The 8484-nt window shown below is 28.8% G+C and overlaps 1 long non-coding RNA gene across 2 annotated transcripts; it reads left to right on the plus strand.

Annotated features, from left to right (window-relative positions):
* The first annotated feature begins 2124 nt into the window (after positions 1–2124).
* LOC139864827 (uncharacterized) lies at positions 2125–4429 on the plus strand. Of its 2 annotated transcripts, XR_011764499.1 has the most exons (5): positions 2125–2212; positions 2303–2402; positions 2532–3016; positions 3229–3509; positions 4092–4429. It is a non-coding gene; the product is annotated as an uncharacterized lncRNA (long non-coding RNA). The 2 variants fall into 2 exon arrangements; XR_011764498.1 differs by lacking the exon at positions 4092–4429 and having other exon boundaries at positions 3229–3649.
* Positions 4430–8484: the final 4055 nt, after the last annotated feature.

Genomic DNA, 8484 nt, shown 5'->3' on the forward strand with positions numbered 1-8484 from the left:
TTATATGTTATTATATGTGTTATATTATATTTATTAATGTATTAACAATTTGATTATCTTATATTATATACTATAAGTTATTATTATTAAATTAGTATAGTTATAAAATAAGTATTTATTAATAATGTATTGTTATTAACTTACATTATAAGCATTATACTTTATTATATAGTATACTTAGTTATTAACCGTAAGTTATAATAATAATAATATTAATTTAGTATATGTAATATACTTATGTTAATCGAAAATCATACTAATATATGTTAATTCGAATATTAATTCATTAAATATTATATTTATAATTTTTATAAACTTAGTTAATTATATAATTCAGTAGGATATTTTATAAAAATAATTTTGTCAAGTTTTTATATTTATTTCCCACTTTTCTTTATATATATACTCGGTTTATATTAATCAAATTTAATTAGGTAATAAATATTAAATCGACCTAAATAAATAATTTTATATTTTTTACAGGTTCTATATTATGTAAAAATGTTATAAAAATTATTAAATCAAATTTTATATCAAAATATTATTTATTTAATGTTTTCTAATTATTTAACCATTGTAATCGGCCTATAATTAAATAAATAGGAAAAATAATTTAAAATTAATTTTTATATATTTTTTTAAAGTATCTCGTGATGCTACTAATCATATAAAAATTTTATAAAAATATTTAATACACGTTTGTATTTATTTTGTATTTTCTTTATTATTTCTCTCGGTTTAGAATAATGCAAAAGTAAATTTTTTTTAAATACTAATCGTCCCATTTATTTAATTTTTATAATTTTCACTTGTTTATAAAAGTATAATAATCTCAAAAAAAAATTCTAATTATTTTTATTACTGTTTAATATTTTATTACGAATTTTATATTGTTTTTATGTTTAAATACTACATAATTCGTATTTAATTATAAATAATATTCCATAAATTATCAAAATTATTTTTATACATAATAATACTTATAATACTAATTATAACATGTAAAAATAATTTATATATATTAAATTCGAATTTTTAAAGAATATACAAAAAAATAAAAGCAATTCGATAAAAAATATAGAAAATACCTCAAGTACTTTCCCAAGTTTGTGAGAGAGTTTTTCCAAAGATTTGATATAAGTTTTTATGAAATGGAAGTGGGTATTTATAGGAAAAAAATGGTTGGTGAAAAGAAAAAAATATAAATAAAATAAAGGTGCCAATTTTGACAAAAAATAAAAACATGTTAAAAATGTTTTTAATAATTTTTTATTTTTGAAAATATTTAGTCAAAATTCATGGGCTCATTATTTAATTAATAAAAAAATCTCTTTTTTTTATAAGCTAAAAATATATATATAATGATTAAAATAACTTATCATTTAATTAATAATTATGTTTCATATAGTTTTAAATATAATACGCATTAATATTAATATTAATATTAACTAAAGTTATTTTATATAATTAGTGTAAACTTTGGTTAACAAAAAGTGTCGACTAAAAATAAATATTTGATCAATGTCAAATTTAATTATATATTACGTATGGATAATAACCCTATAGTCAAATTAGTCAATTCAGGTATGAAAATATGAGGGTTGTTATAAAATAGTTGTTCAAAGAAAAAGCAGTAGCTTGTAAGCTAACTGTTAAGGTGAACCAAAGGATGGATTTCAAAATATAAAAGGTTGCCGGAGTGAAAAAGAAAACAAGAAAAAGAAGTTGCCGGAGTAAAGAAGAAAGAAAATTGTGTGGCACAATACCCAAGTAAGAGAAAAAGGAGAGGATATAGTAATTGTGAACTCATTACTATATTCTCTCTGTTCCTATTTAATAGTTGACTTGAGAATTCCACTATCATTGAAAAAAGTACAATATTTAATTTATCGGCCAATCAAATTTTATTTTGACTCATTCATATTATTATTAAATTATTTTTTATTGGTAGAAAATAAAAGTAAACAATTAAATTATGATATTAATTAAACTACATACTAACTCCCGTAAAAAGGCTACACTCCTATTGGCTACAAAGGCCACCATTTACTGTTACACCGTCCCCACCTACCTATTACTATTATTGTGTTCCCACCTACACCACATACTCCGTAGTTCTAACCAATTAACTTAGCTCGAACTAGGGTTTCAAATGCTATTTTACACTCTTCATCTTCGTCACACGTCATCGTTTCCACCATCGATCTACCAGGTAAAGCTTTTCTTTTGTTAAATTGATGTTTCTTCTCTTTTCCTTTTTATGATTTTCTTACATTGATTGAAGATTTTGTTTACAAATTAGGGGTTGAGCTGAATGACCTCATCCCACTGCCACCTGACCGTTGTCGCCTTTGTGTATTTGCTTCGGTTTTTGACGGCCATGCCTTTGTGTTTGTCATTAGGTATATGTTGCAATGTTATAACTTTGTTTTACATTTTTCCCAAAAATATTTGGCTATGTGAGTTTGTGATTTCTCTGGTTGTTTTCTTTATCTGTTTCCATTTTTTTTTTTTTTTTCTTTTTTCGAAAGGCAAATTATATAAAACGCGAGAGCCAAACAGGGGGCTCAACCCTTTACACGAGAAGGCTATGAAGCCCTAATGCCAATAGGCTGTACAAGCACAGTTTCCATTTGTTTATTATGGGTATTATAATGGTGTTGGTGTTCATATTGGGTTTTAATTAATGGTGTATTTGTTTTGGAGATATTGTTTACACTTATTGGTTGTAAATTAGTTTTAAATACCATATCGCCAAGTAAGAAAAGGAAAACGAAATGTGTTAATAATGGATATGGATCCCTGAGGTCCCTGGTGTTGGTGTTGGTGTTGTTGGTTGTTTGGGAAGACCTTGCAAAAAGGTACTCAAAACGACATTCTCTAAAAGCCCTATCGTCTTGCTGAGGAAAACAACAAGAAGTTTCTTACAACATGGTAATAACTAAATGAGGCATTTTCTACGTATACCTGGACCACACGTGCGGTGTGCCCCTCAGTAATTGGCGACCAACATCGGGTAAGCTTTTTTATAGTGTGTTGTTTACATAATATCATATTGTTTCTAGATGGAGTGTGCATCTGTGACTCATAAATATTGTCTTTTGAAAATCAAATTCAGTCCTGTGTCACTTTATTAGGTATATACAGAAAATGTTCGCCTTGGATTCATATGAGATTAGAAAACCAATTATTTAAGTCACACATTCAAATTAACTAATTCTACTATAGCATGTAGGACGTTAAAGAAACATGTGCACTGCAAATGATAGTTTTGTCAAAAATTTGGAGCAAGTTTGTGTACTAAAACAAGTTTCCTGGCGAGTTTATGGCGATATAGTTGTTTACATGGTGGTGACCGAAAAGCTGGAAGAAGCGGCCAAATTGCTGACATATTCAGTCTTTTTTCCCCTTTTCTATCTTGACGAATGTTGGAGCCGTTTTTGTTGTATACAAGATAAAGAAGGAGAATGTCCAATGGGGCGTTATCCCGGTTCATCAACAAAATAAAGGTATTAATTTTACTATTACAATCTTCTTTTGAAGATATTAAATATATGATTTTTAAAAGTATTTCAAAGATATTAGGTGCAATGTTGAAATTTAGGCTGTATATTTATTTTTATGCCCCTGCTTTTTTTGATGAATTTGTTCGTCGTTTAGTTTATGATAATAATGATAATATGGTTGTTTTTGTGTTCTATTGAAAAAATAATGTTGGAAATTGTAATCAGGGTTTTATTAAATGAAGAATAATTTAAGTTTGAACTTTGAGTTTAATTTAGGAAATACTCTGAACAATACAAAATTAGGCTTGCATATGTATCAAGTAATGATTTAATTTAAATGATGATGATGGCTTACTTATCGGTATTATTAATACATTAAAAGTGCTCAAAAGGTTCTGTAATTTTTTAAAATTCGCATGTATATTTGTAGTTTGTAGGTAAATATGTCATGTATAAATTTATTTTGTGTTTTTGTTGTTCGTCCTTCACTACTTTAGAGTTAACATAAGTATCTCATCTCTTTCTTAAGGTTTGATATTTTAAACGAATATTAGCATCAGTAGCAGTCGCAACTTGGGTTGACAGGTTCACAAGAAGGTGAAAAATACAAGGAGGAACAAAATATGCCATCATCAAGAGTCATGGTGACCTTTTACACCTCCCAAACAGAGATCTTTCCATGTTAAATGGCGCCAAAAACGACACGACTGCTTGGTGGGTTGCTACTAATCCTGGGGGTCGATTTATATTTATTTTTATTAATGTTTGGGTTGATTTGGTACATACAGCAAAGCGGCGTGCTTGCACTAGGTTCTATTGGAGATAGTGTCAGATTCAACGTCTGATCAACCGTTCTCTTTAAAATATATGATTTAGTTATGGTAATAATATAATTTTAGTGAAAATATTTACTAAATTAGTTATTCATAAAAATATGTAAATTAGGGGGTTCAATCTTGTAGTGACCCGAACTTTTTCATGTTTATATATATTAAATGAAATTGATATTTACATGATTAAGTGTTTCCAACATGTTAAGCAATCAAACTTATTAAGACTTGATTAATTGGAATAGGTTTCATATAGACAAATGACCACCCAAGTTGACCGGTGATTCACGAACGTTAAAACTTGTAAAAACTATACGATGACATATATATGGTTATATATATAGTTAACATGATTTTATTATAAGTATGTATCACATTAGGTATTTTAACAATGAGTTATATACATAAAAATGAGACTATTAAATTAAGAAACTCGAAAACGATATATATAACGATTATCGTTATAACGTCTTACTAGGTACATATGAATCTTATTAAGATATTGATACACTTGGTTAATTATGTTAAATGATACGTAAATATATCATTAAGTGTATTAACAATGAACTACATATGTAAAAATAAGACTACTAACTTAATAATTTTGAAACGAGACATATATGTAACGATTATCGTTGTAACGACATTTAATGTATATAGATCATATTAAGAGATATTCGTACATCATAATATCACGATAATATAATAATTTAAAATCTCATTTGATATTATAAACATTGGGTTAACAACATTTAACAAGATCGTTAACCTAAAGGTTTCAAAACAACATTTAAATGTAACGACTAACGATGACTTAACGACTCAGTTAAAATGTATATACATGTAGTGTTTTAATATGTATTCATACACTTTTGAAAGACTTTAAGACACTTATCAAAATACTTCTACTTAACAAAAATGCTTACAATTACATCATCGTTCAGTTTCATCAACAAATCTACTCGTATGCACCAGTATTCGTACTCGTACAATACACAACTTTTAGATGTATGTACTATTGGTATATACACTCCAATGATCAGCTCTTAGCAGCCCATGTGAGTCACCTAATACATGTGGGAACCATCATTTGGCAACTAGCATGAAATATCTCATAAAATTACAAAAATATGAGTAATCATTCATGACTTATTTACATGAAAACAAAATTACATATCCTTTATATCTAATCCATACACCAATGACCAAAAACACCTACAAACACTTTCATTCTTCAATTTTATTCATCTAATTGATCTCTCTTAAGTTCTATCTTCAAGTTCTAAGTGTTCTTCATAAATTCTACAAGTTCTAGTTACATAAAATCAAGAATACTTTCAAGTTTGCTAGCTCACTTCCAATCTTGTAAGGTGATCATCCAACCTCAAGAAATCTTTGTTTCTTACAGTAGGTTATCATTCTAATATAAGGTAATAATCATATTCAAACTTTGGTTCAATTTCTATAACTATAACGATCTTATTTCAGGTGATGATCTTACTTGAACTTGTTTTCGTGTCATGATTCTGCTTCAAGAACTTCGAGCCATCCAAGGATCCGTTGAAGCTAGATCCATTTTTCGCTTTTCCAGTAGGTTTATCCAAGGAACTTAAGGTAGTAATGATGTTCATAACATCATTCGATTCATACATAAAAAGCTATCATATTCGAAGTGGTAAACTAGTAATCACTAGAACATAGTTTAGTTAATTCTAAACTTGTTCGCAAATAAAGTTAATCCTTCTAACTACACTTTTAAAATCAACTATACACATGATCTATATCTATATGATATGCTAACTTAATGATTTAAAACCCGGAAACACGATAAACACCATAAAACCGGATTTACGCCGTCGTAGTTACAACCGGGGGCTGTTTTGGCTTGGATAATTAAAAACTATGAAAAACTTTGATTTAAAAGCTATACTTCTGGGAAAATGATTTTTCTAATGAACATGGAACCATATCCAAAAATCATGGTTAAACTCAAAGTGAAAGTATGTTTTTCAAAACAGTCATCAAGATGTCGTTCTTTCGACGGAAATGACTACCTCTTTCAAAAATGACTTGTAACTTGTATTTCCGACTATAAACCTATACCTTTTCTGTTTAGTTTCATAAAGTCAAGTTCAATACGAAACCGTGGTCTCTTAAATCACTCAAAATGGATTAGAAACGAAGAAATGGCGAGCAAAACAAAATTGGTAAAAACTACTCATTTTAGCTACGTGAAAATTGGTAACAAATCTATTCCAACCATAACTTAATCAACTTGTATTGTATATTATGTAATCTTGATATACCATAGACACGTATACAATGTTTCGACCTATCATGTCGACACATCTATATATATTTCGGAACAACCATACACACTCTATATGTGAATGTTGGAGTTAGCTATACAGGGTTGAGGTTGATTCCAAAATATATATAGTTTGAGTTGTGATCAATACTGATATATGTATACACTGGGTCGTGGATTGATTCAAGATAATATTTATCGATTTATTTCTGTACATCTAACCGTGGACAACTAGTTGTAGGTTACTAACGAGGACAGCTGACTTAATAAACTTAAAACATCAAAATGTATTAAAAGTATTGTAAATATATTTTGAACATACTTTGATATATATGTATATATTGTTATAGGTTCGTGAATTAACCAGTGGCCAAGTCTTACTTCCTGACGAAGTAAAAATCTGTGAAAGTGAGTTATAGTCCCACTTTTAAAATCTAATATTTTTGGGATGAGAATACATGCAGGTTTTATAAATGATTTACAAAATAGACACAAGTATGTGAAACTACATTCTATGGTTGAATTATCGAAATCGAATATGCCCCTTTTTATTAAGTTTGGTAATCTAAGAATTAGGGAACAGACACTCTAATTGACGCGAATCCTAAAGATAGATCTATTGGGCCTAACAAACCCCATCCAAAGTACCGGATGCTTTAGTACTTCGAAATTTATATCATATCCGAAGAGTGTCCCGGAATGATGGGGATATTCTTATATATGCATCTTGTTAATGTCAGTTACCAGGTGTTCACCATATGAATGATTTTTATCTCTATGTATGGGATGTGTATTGAAATATGAAATCTTGTGGTCTATTGTTACGATTTGATATATATAGGTTAAACCTATAACTCACCAACATTTTTGTTGACGTTTAAAGCATGTTTATTCTCAGGTGAATACTAAGAGTTTTCGCTGTTGCATACTAAAATAAGGACAAGATTTGGAGTTCATGTTTGTATGATATTGTTTAAAAACTGCATTCAAGAAACTGATTTCGATGTAACATATTTGTATTGTATACCATTATGTAATGGTCGTGTGTAAACAGGATATTTTAGATTATCATTATTTGATAATCTACGTAAAGCTTTTTAAACCTTTATTTATGAAATAAAGGTTATGGTTTGTTTTAAAAATGAATGCAGTCTTTGAAAAACGTCTCATATAGAGGTCAAAACCTCGCAATGAAATCAATTAATATGGAACGATTTTAATCAATAAGAACGGGACATTTCAGTTGGTATCCGAGCGTTGGTCTTAGAGAACCAGAAAAATTTGCATTAGTTTGTCTTATCGAGTTTGTTAGGATGCATTAGTGAGTCTGGACTTCGACCGTGTTTTCTTTAAAAATGATTGCTTAACATTTTTGTTGGAAACTATATATTATTAACATGTAAATATTATGTGATATATTAATCTCTTAACGTGTTTGATATTATGTGATAGATGTCTACCTCTAGAACAAGTCCCATTGACTCACCTAATAATAATGAAGAGTCAGATGTAAATTGGAATAATTCGTGGACTGATTCACAAGTTCCCGAAGAGGAACCGGAAGAAGAGTCGGAACCGGAAGAAGAATCGGAACCGGAAGAAGAAATAGAACCAGTGGGGGAAATAATAAAACGGTTAAGTAGAAGAAAATCCTCAACCAACCGACCAAAGTTAATTATGGTCAATGGTGTTTCCGCCAAGGAAGCAAAGTATTGGGAGGATTACCAATTCTCCGATGAATCGGATCCCGACAAGGATTCCGATGATGTTATAGAAATTACCCCAACACAATTTAATAAGGAAAAAGAGAACAATAAGGGAAAGGGCATAAAAATAGAGA

The sequence above is a fragment of the Rutidosis leptorrhynchoides genome, chromosome 8, assembly GCF_046630445.1.
Source record: "Rutidosis leptorrhynchoides isolate AG116_Rl617_1_P2 chromosome 8, CSIRO_AGI_Rlap_v1, whole genome shotgun sequence".
In the NCBI taxonomy this organism is placed as follows: Eukaryota; Viridiplantae; Streptophyta; class Magnoliopsida; order Asterales; family Asteraceae; genus Rutidosis; species Rutidosis leptorrhynchoides.